Source organism: Macaca thibetana, chromosome 3, assembly GCF_024542745.1.
Source record: "Macaca thibetana thibetana isolate TM-01 chromosome 3, ASM2454274v1, whole genome shotgun sequence".
NCBI classification, from domain to species: domain Eukaryota; kingdom Metazoa; phylum Chordata; class Mammalia; order Primates; family Cercopithecidae; genus Macaca; species Macaca thibetana.
Window position 1 is genome coordinate 69,679,479 of NC_065580.1, and position 13,164 is coordinate 69,692,642.

Consider the following 13,164-nt stretch of genomic DNA (forward strand, 5'->3'; position numbering starts at 1 on the left):
CCATACCCAGCTAATGTTTTATTTTTTGTGGAGACGAGGGGGTCTTGCTGTGTTGCCCAGGCTAGTCTCAAACTCCTGGCTTCAAATAACCCCCCATCTTGGCTACCCAAAGCACTAGGTTTACAAACATGAGCCACTGTGCCCAGCCTATTTCCACCTTCTTATTAACTGATTTTTATTTGCTTCATTTTTTATGCCTTTTCCTCTTTCCCTAAATTTCCCTTCTTTTTCCTCATTCCCAGCAGACAACTTTGCATCTCATTTCACAGAGATAAAAGAAGCAATCAGAAGAGAACTTCCACATGCCCCCCACATCTAACCACTTCACTGTATGAGGGACCCATCTATAACCCTTTCTTCTATTGAGGATAAACTGTTCATTCTCCTAGCCAAGGCCAGCTTCACTATTTATCCACTAAATACCATCTCTTCTTGCCTACCCAGTGACCTTGCTCAATTCTCTACTCTTTCAAATCATCAGTCTTTCAATCTCTGCTGGATCATTCCCATAACTATACATATATAGGATTGTTTTTCCATTTTAAAATATCTTTTTTTTCTGGACTCTATCTTCTCCTTCAGCTACCACAATTTCTCTTCTTCAGCTTACAACAAAACTCTTAAGAAGAGTTGCTTATACTTGCTCTCTCCAGTTTCTGTTTTCCCATTCTCTGAACCAATTCCTATCAGGTAAGTTACCAATAACCTTCTTCTTCTTTTTTTTTTGAGGCCAAAGTGCAGTGGTGTAATCATAGCTCACTGCTGCAGCCTCAAACTCTTGGACTCAAGTGATCCTCCCGCCTCAGCCACCCAAAGTACTGGGATTATAGGTATGTGCTACTGGGCCCCCGACCTGCACATTTTAAATCTTGTTCTCATTTCTCATTCTACTTGATCACTCAAAGGCCAAGCTGCTCAGGAGGCTGAGGTGGGAGGTTCACTTGAGGCCAGCATTTCAAGTCTTGACTGGGCAACATAGCAAGAACTCGTTTCTAAAAAAAGGAAAAAAAAAAGGATTTGACACAGCTGATTATTCCCCTTTCCTTGAAATATTCTTTTCACGTGGCTTTCAGGACACTCAATTGTCCTGCTTTTTCTCTTACCTCATTAGTGCCATCTTCTTAGTTTCCTTTATCCTTACTCCTTATCTCTCTCATTACTAAACACTGGAATACTCCAAAACTCAATCCTTCAAACAAAAGAGGGGTTCTCCTCTTTTCTAACTACTCTCATTCCATTGGTGATTTCAAGGTTTGTATATCTTATATGCCAATAACTGCAATTAATATCTCTAGACTAGTCTTTTCCTCTGAACCCCAGACTCAGATATCCAACTCTTCACTTATCATCTCTAACATAACATTCCCAAAACTGAATTCCTGATCTATTTGCCATCCTAATTTGTTTGACACAATCTCTACCTTCTCAGTGAATGGCAACTCCAAGTCCTCCTGTTAATCAGGCCTAAAATCTTGCCATTATCTTTGACTCTTTTCTTTTCTCAGACCCCACATTCAATCTACCATCAAGTTCTGTTGGCTTTACTTTTAGAATACATTTGAGAATCCTACATTTCCCCTAACTCCACTCCTGCCACCTTCATCTGTTCCACTCTCACCTTCCACGTGCATTATTACAATAGCCCCCTAACTAGTTTCCCTGCTTCCATCCTTGTCTCCCTTCAATCTATTTACCACACTGTAGCCAGAGTTAGTCTGTTAAAATGTAAATCAAATCCTATCACATCTACTTAAAATCCTCCATGGCTTCGCATCTCATTCTCTTAAATTTCTTACTTAGCCTGCAACACCTTAAACAATCTCAGCCCAACTGCATCCCCACATCCTACCTTCTGTCCAAGCTCTCTCACCTCATCTCCCTCTAGTTGGTCTCATTCAGTCTTTTCTAGACAATCTGACTGTTCTGTGGACACAGCTCCTGTCTGGCCTCTGGGTCTTTCCACTTGATTTCACACCTACTAGGACATTTTCCCCTAGCTGTCTACATGGCTCACCTACTTATCTCTCACTTCCCACTAAAATGTCACCTTGAAGGCCATTCCTGGCCATATTCCTTATTTACTTCCCTTCCTTACTTTATTTTTCCTGTAGCATTTATCATCAAACATGCTTATATTTTTATTTATACAACTTATGTATTGTCTGTCTTTCTTCAATAGAATTGATGCCTCATCTTTGGCATCTTGGTGCAAATTAGAAAATGATTCAGGCATGTGCATGTTTGCACAAACACACACACACGCCCATCCCACCCCATGCACAGGATTTGGTTAGCAACTACATTTGTGCAAAGAAAAAGGCATGGGTGGGAGCAGAGTAAAAGATGAATTTTATTCACCTCTAGTGCCCCCCTCCGCATTCAACTCCTCAGTCAGGTACCTTTGGGCAGAACATGATGCACACGATTGACAGCCCTAAGTAGAATGTAAGCTTCATGAAGACAGGGATTTTTTTGTCTTATTGCTTGTTGTTCTGTCCCCAGTCCCTTAGAGAGTGGCACACAAACACTCAATAAATATTTGAAACATAAATTAATAGTGTGGAAAAAAAACAAAGGGTAAAAGTTATCAGTTGTTATTTTAAAATAAAAAACTAAATGACATAATCCTGGAAAAGAGGGCCTCAGAACATTGATGATGTTCATAAAATGGGTAAAGTGACTGCTATAAAATAACCTAGGAATTAAGATAATAAGACTTAGAATACGTACCAAATATTGGAAAGTATGGGAATTATTTTATTATGTAACTGTATAATAAAAACAAGAACAGGAGAATGTTGTTCTTGGCACTTTTAAGTCAATGACCTACCTCTTACTTTTTGCCTTGACTAAAATGCACCACAAATTTTAAAGTCCTTTGAATGGTACATTCTTTGTTGATTTACTTTTAGAGAGAAATACTGGATTGTTCAAAATTAATAAACAGGAAAAAATAAAGACTATGGAAAGTCTGTACACAGTACCTATCCCAGTGTCTCTTTTATTAAAGTTTTATTTCCTCTTTATTAAAATGTTTGCTCAATTCTCTTGCCCATTTATTGAAACATAAACTGTTGCTTCTCATCTGAATTTGTGTGAGCTATTTTGAAATATTTAAGACATTAATCTTTCGTTAAGTTTAGAGTAAACATTTTCACTCAGTTTATGTTTTGGAAAAAATAAATAGAACTTTAAATTTTGTTTAGTCAAATTTGTAAATCTTTATCTTTGAGATTGCTGTCATCTATTCAAGCTTAAGTAGTCCACCAGCAATATGACAAACATTCATTTCTGCTTTTTCTGATTTTCTTTTCCATGTGACTTTGAAATTTTAAAACTTAAATATCTGATAGAAATTAGTTTGGTGTATTGTATGAAACTGGTACTATAAAGCAATTTGTTGCTTAAAAACCCTGTATCAATTCTGGTAACATTTGTTTAGAAATAAATAGCAATCTCTTTTCAGAGATAGCTGGATTTAGAGTCATAAAATTCCAACGTTACAAAGGACATTTTTCTTTTACTTAAATTTGTTTTAAAAATAAGTTAACTATGTTAAATGTATTTTAAAAGATAATAAAAGACAGATTAAAATCAGCTCCTGCTTTAATATCTCCTCCATTACTAATCCTCTGATCTCTTTACAGTCATGAAGATCAAACATTTATGTTTCTAGAAACAGAAGTTGTATTTGTTTCTTAAAGCTGGTTTCTTTTATCAGGTATTAACAATGGGCATCAAAAAGGTGATGAAATGGTATGAAACCATGAAATAATGTATTTGTGATTTTTTTAAAAGAATAAAGCCATGCTTGTGTCTGTAGTCGCAGCTACTTGGGAGGCTGATGAGGGAGGATTGCTTAAGCTTGGGAGTTTGAGGCTGCAGTGAGGTGTGATCACACCACTGCTATATCAACTTACTTAATAGTATATAGTATACACTGTACTATACTATACTATATACTATACTATACATACTATATATAGTATTCCATATATATGCTCTCTCTATATAATATATGCATATATAGTATACTATATATGTAGAACTTTGATCACAGAACTGATCAGTGTTTTTAAGTAACTATATATTTATACATTTATATTTATACTATATATAGTATACTATATATTTTATACATTTATGCATATTTATACATTTAGATTTATACTATGTATTTATACATTTATATATGTATACATTCATATTTATACTATATACAGTATAGTATTTATACAGCATAGTATTTATATTTATAATATATATAGTAGACTAGTGTTTCCCAACTTTGAATAAAATATGACTCATTTTAAAGAAAAAAGAAGGGAAAAAAACCCAGTGACTACACTGTTGACTTAAAACTTTTAAATTAAAAATTGCATAAATATGTTCAAATATAAAATGAATTATAAATTTCTTATGATTAGAGCTTACATACAACTATAAAACCAAAACAAATTGCAAAATTGTTAAATTATAAAATCTAGGCACTTTGCATATATCAACTTACTTAATATTCACAACCCAGTGAGGTGGACATGATTATTATCGTCATTTAATAGATGAGGAAACCAAAACTGGAAGAAGTTAAACAACTTGTCCAATGTCTCAAAACTGATAACAGAGCTGGATTTCACAGAAAAGTTAACAGACAAGCAAATGTGAAGAATGATATTGTTTTACAGAAATTAAATTGCTCCTTGTAATGTGAATATGGTATTGACTTTAACTGTAGATCTTCTGGCTTTAACATACATAAATTAAAATGAGCTGGATAGTGACTAATTTTTCCCACCACTTGTTTTTCTCGTCTGTCAATTTCTAAATATATATTGGTGCATCACAAATTAATGTCATTTGGTCTTCATTTTAAGGGAATGGCTTGTTACAAATTAAGTCTACATCTGTTCTCTCAAGTTTTTTCTTACAATTCCTGATTACTATTTTTATTTATTTTTGGGATTTAATTCACATACTACACAATTTATCCTTTTGAAGAGTACAGTTCAGTGGCTTTTACTATATTCACAAACTTGTGCAGCCATCGTCACTAATTCCAGAATATTTTCATCATATCAAAAAGAAATCCCACACCCATTAAGCAGTTAATATAGTTTAGATATTCCTGCCTTCGAAATCTCATGTTAAAATTTGATCACCAGTGTTGGAGGTGAGGCCTAGTAGGAGGTGTTTTAGTCATGGAGGGGCAGATCCCGAATGGTTTGGTGCCATTCTTATTAGAGTCAGTGAGTTCTCACTCTTCATCCCATGAGAATTGGTTGTTAAAGACAGCCTGGCACCTCCCTCCTCTCTTTCCTTCCTTCTTGCCATGGGAAATCTGCTTCCCTTCACCTTCTGCCATGAATGGAAGCTTCCTGAAGCCCTCACCAGAAGCAGATGCTGGCACCATGGCCATGCTTCTTGTATAGCCTGTAGAACCGAGTCAGAAAAGTTCTTCTCTTCATAAACTACCCAGCCTAGGCATTCCTTTATAGCAATGCCCCACACTCTTCCCCACCAGCCAGTAGGTTGGCAATTATTCAACTATTTTCTGTGGTGATTTTCCTATTCAAAACATTTTATATAAATGGAATCATAAAATATGTGGATCTTTGGGTCTGGCACCTTTCACTTAGCATAATTTTTCAAGGTTTATGTTGTAATCCATGCCAGCACTGAATCCCTTTTAATACCTGAATAATGTTTCATTTGTGGATGGGATCATATACATTTCATTTATACTTTAATCAATTAATGGACATTTGGGTTGTTTCTACCTTTGAGCTATTATAATAATGCTGTGATGAATATTCGAGAGCAAGTTTTTGTGTAAAAATGTTTTCAGTTCCCTTGAGTATATAGCTAGGATTGAAATTGCCCAACTGTTTTCCAAAATAGTTGCACATTTTACATTTCCACCGGCGATGTATGAGGATACTAATTTCTCCACTTTCTCACCAAGACTTGATATTGTGATACTGATTTTCTGATTATAGCCATCCCAGTGGGTGTGAATGGTATCTCAGGTGGTTTTGATTTGCATTTATCTAAGGATTAAGGATATTGAGCAGCTTTTTACTTGTGTATTAGCCATGCATATCTTCTTTGAAGAAATGTGTATTCAAATTCTTTGGCCATTTTGTAATTCAGTTATTTGTCTTTTTATTCAGCTGAAAGAGTTCTCTCATTAAGATGTGACAGGTTAATACAACACCAATGCAATGATAAATGCAAAAAAACAGGGGCTCTGAAATTGCATGGTTGTACTCAGTTATAAGGTGGTCATCCATGAGATCCAGAATCAAATTTGATGAAATGTTTAAGATTATAATGTTTTATAATTTGTTTTTTTGAAAATATGCATTTTAAATATTTGCTAGAGAGCTCTAATATCCTCAAGAATACCTACAATGTAAACACTGTTCTATGCATAGACTAAATCCTTAGCAACAGACAGAAGGAGCTGAGTGCTCTTTGAGTGAGGGAATGGGCTGGACCAGTGTTTGAAGATTTAAAAATCAATATGAAGACATGTTTTGACACTAGGACATGATTATATGTTTATATTTAAGGAGAGTCTGATTATCATCAGAAAAACTCTATAATTTTAAAATCTATAGCTGGCAATATCCATGAATTCAGCCCAGGTCATCAAATGCTGGAAGCACATGGGTCACACTGACTGTCTCCATTTTTTCTTGCTAACTTCAAAGCTATGAAGAAATCCAAAGCCCTGCTGATAGTCTGCCATGATATATTGTTTTAAATGCCTGAAAAGTTTTCCCTTCCTACGGGGATCCCCCAAACACAACTATCCTTACACCAAGCCCCTATTCAAATTTTGGTTCCTCTTTCTAACACTGGTTGTCAGTCAACTTTGCAGGTCTATACCAACTGCAGATCTAGAGCCAATGCTTATAGCTGAAATTTTCTGAAAATTCCTTTAACTTTAGATAAATTTTTTAAATTACCACAAAATTAGTTTAGAAGAATTCGCAGAGAGGTACATTGGGAGGGAAATAGCTTTGACGCCTTTTATGGATTTATGACCGAAGCTATCCAGTCAAATTCCTCCAGGTATTTTTGCTATTTCCTAGGGATATATTGAAATTATACACATTTTGAAGCTTCCTTAATCAATTTAAACAAATGCAAATAATAAAATTCAGTGTCAATGAGATACTGAATGTAAAAGATAAAAGTACATCCATATTTTTATAATGATTTTTCAATTGTTATGGAAAGAAATATGAGACTATGTAAACAGAAAAATAAAATTTCTTTTAATTAAAGAAACCCACATTTAAAAATATATCCCAAGAAAATATTCCCATCACTTATTACCCCAAAGAGTAATTTGCTCAAGGAGGTTAAAGTGGTGTTACTTATAATAGTTAAAGAATCAGAAAATGTACTTTCCTAAAATTTAGGGTTCAGAAAACTAATCTAGGCCAAACACAGTGGCTCAAACATGTAATCCCAGCACTTTGTGAGGGGGATGGGTGATGTGGGAAGATCACTTGAGCCTAGGAGTTTAAGATCAGCTTGGGCAACCTAGGGAGATCCCCTCTCTATAAGTAATAAATAATTATCCAGGTATGGTGGCGTGTGCCCATAGTCCAGCTTCTGGGAGGCTGAGGCAGGAGAACCACTTGAGCTCAAGAGGTTGAGGCTGCAGTGAACCTTGATCATGCCACTGCACTCTAGCTTGGATTGCAGATTCAGACCCTGTCTCAAAAAAAAAAAAGAAAGAAAGAAAGAAAGAAAGAAAGAAAGAAAGAAAGAAAGAAAGAAAAGAAAAAGAAAACTAGTCTATACTAATATATAAATTATATGGACATTAAGAATTATAAGACTTTAGACCACGTTGATCTCTGGAAATATGTTCATGAAATAATGTTAATTATAAATATGTGTTTTGTACAGATGTACATTCGGGCATTTTAATAGATTTATAAATCCTTCTGTATCATTTTGTGTTCAAAGACAGTGTATTTCTTTTTTTTGTCGTACTTAAACAATTCATTTTTTATTTTAATAGTTTCTGGGGAACACGTAGTTTTTTGTTACATGGACAAATTCTTTTCTAGTAATTTCTGATATTTTGGTGTACCCATCACCAGAGTAGTGTACACTGTACTCAATATGTAGTATTTTACCCCTCACCCCACTTCCCCCTGAGTCTCCAAACTCCATTATACCATTCTGATGCTTTTGCATCCTCATAGCTTAGCTCCAGCTTATGAATGAGAACACATGATGTTTGGTTTTCCACTCTGAGTTAGTTCACTTAGAATAATCTTCTCCAATTCCATCCAGGTTGCTGAGAATGCCATTATTTCATTCATTTTTATGGCTGAGTAGTATTCTGTGGTGTATATATACTACATTGTCTTTATCCACTCGGTTGATGGGCATTTAGGCTGGTTCCGTATTTTTTGCAATTGTGAATTGTGCTGCTATAAACATGTGCAAACACAGTCTATTTCAAACAGATTATATTTATATGTATAAATCTATTGAAGTATATGAATGTACACTGACAAATAAATGTAAGGGGATGTTAACAGAATTTTATGTTTATTAAATTCTTTGGTTTCAAAACAAAGCAACATTTCACAAAAATTATTCTATTTTATTATAAGCGCTGCTTACAAACAAATTTGTTCAAAACAAATTTGGGGTTTTGGGGAATAGCTTAAGTTAAATGTTTTTACTATAGGAATTTTCAGAGCCTTTATTAACATACATTGTGGATCTCTAAAATGAGATTCCTCTTATTGTTTATCTCAAAATCTATTTACATCACGACTTACATTTATTTTGTGTAAATAAATCTGTATAAATCTTGTTTGCACTTGTTACTAATTTATCGTTTTCACCAAACTGTAACTTCTATCAGGACAGGTAAATATATCTGTCTTCTTCACCACTGTTCCTAGAGTGCCAGCCAGGGCATATAGAAGTGGCTCAATAAATATTTTTGTAGTGAATGAGTTTCTAGAGCAGCATTTAGGCAAACTAGTGCCTAAAGTCACACATTTGGGGAACTACCACTCTAAAGTCATTCAGTTGCATAATAACTTCAAAGGAAAAAAATGTGTTAATACCTCTAGGCCACTAGAGATCCATTTAATAATTATTGCTTCACTTCAGTTGAGTCACTTACTACTTTAGGGAACAGAAGAGATTTCTCAGAGAGCACCTCATGACTTGGAAAAGTCTTGCAAAATCATTTTCATACTCTCCATCTCCAACTGAAAAACAATGATAAAATTAGTTACCATGGAAGTTAAAGGAATCGTGCTTTGTATTAACACCAACAGTCTTCTGGAACACATTTGGTAACATTAGATTTTCCATCAAAGATATTTGCTTATTTTAGTAGTTCAAGCATGTAAAAGAGATATCCCTTCTGGAAACTGCAAATTGTTGACTCACTGATTCTCATTTGGGAAAAGGGATTTCACATTACTTTATTTTCTAAATAGTCAAAGCCCATATTAAGACAGCTTTTAAAAATATTTAAAATCTATGGCTTACCTACATGTTTTACACTATAATTTATGGTTGTAGAAGTTAGAAAGTGCAATTCGTTTTAATAACCCTGTGGGGAAGTTATATAATTCTATGGCTTTTAAAAATATATGGAAAAGCTATATACTTTTCGTTAACTGCTAAGATTCATGAATTTTCTGCACAAGTTCTCCAGAAGAACTACTAGAAAAAACTCCATGAATCTCATTATTTGACAGTTTTGTTGAAGCGAAATTATTAAAATTGATATTAGATTTAATGACTTGTTTCCAGTAACCAAAATGGAAAGTATTCTACCAGCTGTCGATGGTTCCACACTCTGACACATCGTTAAAACCTTAGCTTCTGCCTAAACTTTAAACCTTAATAATATTTGGTGGTAGGGGAGGGATTACATTTCAAGTCAAACAAAGGATGTATTTCCAAAGCAGCATTTGCAAAGGTTAATCTGTATATGGACTACAAAGGGGAAAGTGCAGTGCCCCAGTGATCGATCTAAGACCCCCTCTCGTTGTTGTTGTTGTTGTTGTTATTGTTTGTCTGGTTAATAAACCACCTAGAGGGAAAATTTTTAAACCTAATTTGTTGAAATGGTACTTTACTAATGTAAGAAAAAAAATTTCCCCAAATTGCAGAATTTTTGGTAAATTGATTTTACATTTGGGAACAAAGATTTCTTGCTTCTTCTACTGACAACTTTTACACAAAAGATAAAAGGTACTTTTACTTGGTAATCTGCAGGGAGAAAATGTACAGAAACCCAGAGCCAAAGGTGCTCTCAGGGGATTCCCTGAAACATTCAAAGCCATAGCTGCCCCAGAAGGTAAGTGGCTTTCGCAGGAACACAGGTCTCCTGACTCAAGGCCTAACCTTCCTTTCCCCCACACCAAAGCTCGCGCGCGGGGCACCAGCTAGAGTGAAGGTCAAAGTCAACAGAATAATCTCTGCAGTTCATGGTCTGTGAGGGTCCTCCTATCCGAGGGAGTGTTCATGAAAGGGTATTTCGGAACATTTTATTCCAAGGACACAGTCTAGTCAAAAGACGTTTGGGGTGGGGCAAACATGGGGCAAAAGAACACCTACAAAAGAAAAAAGCGCAGTTTCTTGGAGGCTTGTCAGAAGCTAAGACTGGGGAGGTGGGAACCAGGGCCCTTTGGCGAGAGTTGGGGTAGGAATCGCGTCAGAAAAGCAATTTCTAGAGCGGAAAGGTGACCCCACATTACAAAAAGAAACGGAGTAGAAAAATGGGCTTTACTCTTCTAGAGCTGCTTCAGAATCTCCTGAAGACCAGGGAGGAACCCTGCAGGCGAGCCAGGCGGATACTCAGCCGCTCCCGATAGAGGGGTGCGCAAAGCTGCCGAGCCGTGTGTGTGTGGCTCCCTAGTGCACTCACTGCTGGCTCCCTCTCGGTGCTCTGGGCCCTCCCCAGCTCCCCCAACACACCCCCGCCCCCTCCGAGCTCCCCGACTCCTCCCCGGCTCTCCACTGCTCTTCCCGACTCCTGTCGGCGTTCCTCGGGCCCTGGGTGCCACGAGCTGTCCAGAAGCGCAGCCCCTAGCGGCGCGTCACTGCCAAGCCGGCCTCCGCGCGCCTCCCTCCTGCCTCTTCCCTGGCTGTACACGATCCAGCTTGGGTAGGCGGGGAAGCAGCTGGAGCGGGACCGCAGCCGCAGCCACCCTGCAGCCGCCAGTCGGAGGTGCAGTCCGTAGGCCCTGGTCCCCGGGTGGGCCCTGGGGAGTCGGCGCCGCTCCCGGGGAGCTGCAAGGCTCGCGCCTGCCCGGCGTGGAGGGCGCGGGGGGCGCTGAGGTGAGCGGGTCGGGGAGGAGCGTGAAAGGAGGTGGCGGCGGCGGAGTTGAGGGTCAAGATGCAGTCGGCGCCACGAGCTGCATCCATTCTCCCCGATTCCGCGCCCTCAGCAGGCGTCCGCCCTGAGCTGCGGGGTCCCTGATCTCCTGGCACCTTGAGGTGGAAAGTGAGAAGGGTGGAGAAGGGTGTCTGTTCCACTGATTCCCCCTCCTCCTCCTCTTGGTCTCCTAGAGCTAAGGGCAGGTCCTAGAGGTTGGGCCCAGGAGAAAGAAGGCCAGGAGACATTGTCTCAGGTAGGATGGGTCCCAGCAGGAAAGGACAGGCAGGTTACTTTCGCCCCCTTGGTAGTCTCCCTGCTACTTTGGGTTGATGCAGGGAATTTCATGGAAGATCGTGCAGTGCTGCTTGTGAACAGGTATTTCTAGCAGTCATTTTGTTTATTTCCGAGTAATGTAATCGTGGTGTGTTTAGGCCATTTCTGTTAGAAAGTAATTGGCCTCTTCTTTGACTGTCCTAAATTATCTTTGAGCCCTGTGTTCAGCCTCAGCCAAAACTTGTTGAAAATTATGCCCTAAAAATCTTGCTCTTAAAATAGAGCAGAGAAATAAAGAGCATTTTTGTTGGGAGATTTCCATTTATTATCTCTGCCACCCCGTGGAGAAGGATTGGTGTCAGTTTTTACTCCTCGGGCAGTTAGTTTTTTAGATGGAAAGACAGTCCAGGCCATAGTTAATTGTCGCTCATCACTATAGGAGAAACAGAATTCAGACTCCTGCCCCACCCCCACCCCCAACCTCCTGACTTAGATTCTAGTCCTTTTAACAGCCCCGCTGTTTGGAACCGTTTTTGTTTTCTAAAGCACCTCCCCATCCTTCCTTTTCTCCACTTTATTATTTCTTCATTTTATTGATCTCTGTTTATTTTTTCTTTCTTTAACCCTATAATTTTTTTTTACTCCGATTCTCTCTCGGTTGCTTCAAAGCTTGAGGCTATTTAATGGAAAAACAAAACAAAACAAAACACCCGTCCTAAATAATTTGCAGGATGTTTAGAAACATAAGAGTAACTGTATATGCTGCCATTGGGGTAGCTGCACTTTCTGCCTCTTAGCTAGTCACTCTGTCAGGGTATGGGGAAATGAGACAATGTTGAGAATGATAACTTGAGCAAATTTGCAGTAAGGAAATGAAAAGCTTTATCCAAGTCACTTTTTATTGTACTGGTGCTATGGAAAATGTGGTGAATGAGCAAAGTTGTATTTTAATACTGAAAAAAAACAGGACAGGTGAAGACAAATTTTTAAAGAAAGGATTGTAAATGAGTTAGAAAAGTGAGAAAGAGGATACACCAAAAATGCGAAAGAGTAAGACTGCAGGTGTGATAGAGGACATAGGACATCAGGAGATGTATTTATTCCTGCTGGGCCAGAAACCAGGACGTTGAGGTAACTGAGACTTTAACATAACATTTAACATAACATAATATTTAACATAATATTTAACATAACATAACATTTAACATAACATAATATCAACATTGATAAATCACCTACCCCTTCAGGGCCCACATGTCTTTTCAACAAAAAGAGAAGTCTGATCTAGAGAATTATTCGCTTTTTGTCCTGAATTTTTTTGATGCATTACATAACAAAGAATTTTTATGGCATCCTAAGTTACACCGCCAGACAATGTGGAGGCAGTGATCACGGACAAGACAAACATGGTTCTTCCCTCATGCAGCTTATTGTTCAATGAGAGAAATAGTAAACAGAAAAGAAACAATTATATAAAATATTACAAAATAAATTTAACAAGGGCTGAG

The 13,164-nt window shown here is 37.6% G+C and overlaps 1 protein-coding gene across 5 annotated transcripts in view; it reads left to right on the forward strand.

Annotated features, from left to right (window-relative positions):
- The first annotated feature begins 11,047 nt into the window (after nucleotides 1-11,047).
- The window catches only part of STEAP2 (STEAP2 metalloreductase), a 28,328-nt gene continuing 26,211 nt past the window's right edge, over nucleotides 11,048-13,164 (forward strand). For 2 of the 5 annotated variants that reach the window (XM_050785326.1, XM_050785322.1), the window contains exon 1: nucleotides 11,049-11,343. The gene's annotated coding sequence lies outside the window, so the exon portion shown is untranslated. Of the gene's footprint in view, nucleotides 11,344-11,418; nucleotides 11,759-13,164 lie in introns of those variants that run through there. The other 3 variants (XM_050785325.1, XM_050785323.1, XM_050785324.1) reach the window with 3 other exon arrangements.